Source organism: Morone saxatilis, unplaced genomic scaffold, assembly GCF_004916995.1.
Source record: "Morone saxatilis isolate NCDOM2014 unplaced genomic scaffold, NCSU_SB_2.0 Contig5, whole genome shotgun sequence".
Taxonomy (NCBI): domain Eukaryota; kingdom Metazoa; phylum Chordata; class Actinopteri; family Moronidae; genus Morone; species Morone saxatilis.
In genome coordinates this window covers 16,582,829-16,584,728 of record NW_023340095.1, presented here as the reverse complement: position 1 = coordinate 16,584,728, position 1,900 = coordinate 16,582,829, and positions in this window count along the sequence as shown.

Here is a 1,900-nt window from a genome sequence, read left to right as displayed (position 1 = left end):
ATAATATAATATAATATAACATGAGGGCACTTATGATCCTCCTCATCTACTCAGACTTAAACACACAATAGTTCCTTTTATTTTTTTTATTTTTTTAATGTATTGTTAGTACTCTCATTTATTTCTGGGTTTGAAACATTCACACTATATATAAAATAAAATAAAAACTCTTGTATAGTAAATGTGATACTGCCCCCTGGTGGAAATAAAGGGACGAGAATATATCACCTAAGGGAACTTATAGCTGTGTATGTGCAATGCCAGGCCTGTATATGGTCTGTATTTTTGAATATGCAGATGTTCCGACCTTAAATCATAAAGATAATTTGTTGCTGACTACATTTATTTTCTCAGAAATAATAACATTAACGTTGCACTTAATGAGTTTGCTTTTGTTTGCCCTAGTTCTTTGCAAGTATCTGCAGTCACACAATTTGAGAACAACACAAGCATACTTTTTATACAAAATCCTTCACAATAACTTTTAATTCTTAAGTGTAGAAAAATGCAAACTTATGGTAAAATCATCATAAAAAGTATCTTGTACACTTGTATTGCACATGAGTTAATGAAACTACAATTGTTTTAAAATCTTACAGGTCAACTCCAAATTGAAAATACAGACGGTATTGTTACAGAGTAAAATAAAGCCTACTCTAATCATTCATTAAGACTAAAACGGTGCTGCATAAAATAGGCCTATATGCTTTAATTATTTTGGATCTCTCAAGTGGAAAAGCCTATTTAACTCTCCTTGAAGAGTTATTTCTGCAGTCTGAGGAGCTTTGTCAAGAGGCCCACTTCCTCTCCCTAACGATTGATTTCGATAGAGGAATCAATGGTCATGGTCAAGCTCAAGTGTAAAAGATACCACCCGCCCACAGAGCTGATTTTAGACTAACCGGCTCTAACAGCATTAGTTTGTTCCCTGAGTGTAGTCTTGTAGGCGAAACAGAGCTCACTTAGACAGATCCAAATACCAACCATGTCATAACCGACTAAAAACATAAACATCTGAAATGTGTTGAGGACTCACAGGTTTTATACAGTATTTACATTCTATGTATTTTGGGTTCCTTATATTTTCTGTTCTGTGATAGGAACTGTATAAACCTTTCTTTCAGCTTGTAGGCTGCATACACATTCATTTAGGTTTTCATAACATAATAAATAATGGATTCGGAAACATTCCCTACATCCAATTTTGGTAATTATGTCTTTTTTATTACAAATATATATATATATATATATGTATATATATATATATATGTATAATTTTCTTGACAGATGATAAAATGTTAGCAGAGGAAAACTTGTAATGGAATAGTAAATAACAGACAACTCACTTATTAATTTATCTTTACTTGATTTTTTAATGTCCTTTTCCAATTCAAGTCTAAGAAGAAAAAAAAAACATAATTTGTGTTTTTTTTGTAACATTTTTAAACAATAGCCTCCATGTGACTTTTATTTTATATTTTTTAATTTCTTCATTACATATTCCAGTTGTGCCTAATTTCTTCACCTTGAATGGTTTCCCTCTTTTCATTCAGTAAATGTTGTAGTGGTGAAACCCAGACCATGTCAGACTGATGGGGGCGTACACACAGCCTGTGAGTGGATGGACCTGGAAGACAAAACTCAGGGTGCAGAAACAGCTGTGGGGTAAATCTTTAGCTCGTCACCTACTTCCTGTTTCACCTCGGTTACTTTTTTGAAGTTCAGAATCAGGCAACAGATTGGGGATGAGCCAACCCTGGATCGGGTAGTCACGTTGCCACAAAGTAACTTTCGCCCATAAAATGGCGTTTTTCAGAAGAATTCACCAGTCTGAAATTAACTGTACGAGCTAGACCGCGTTTCTTTTAAAACGATAAAGGAAAAAAAAAGAAGAACAAGA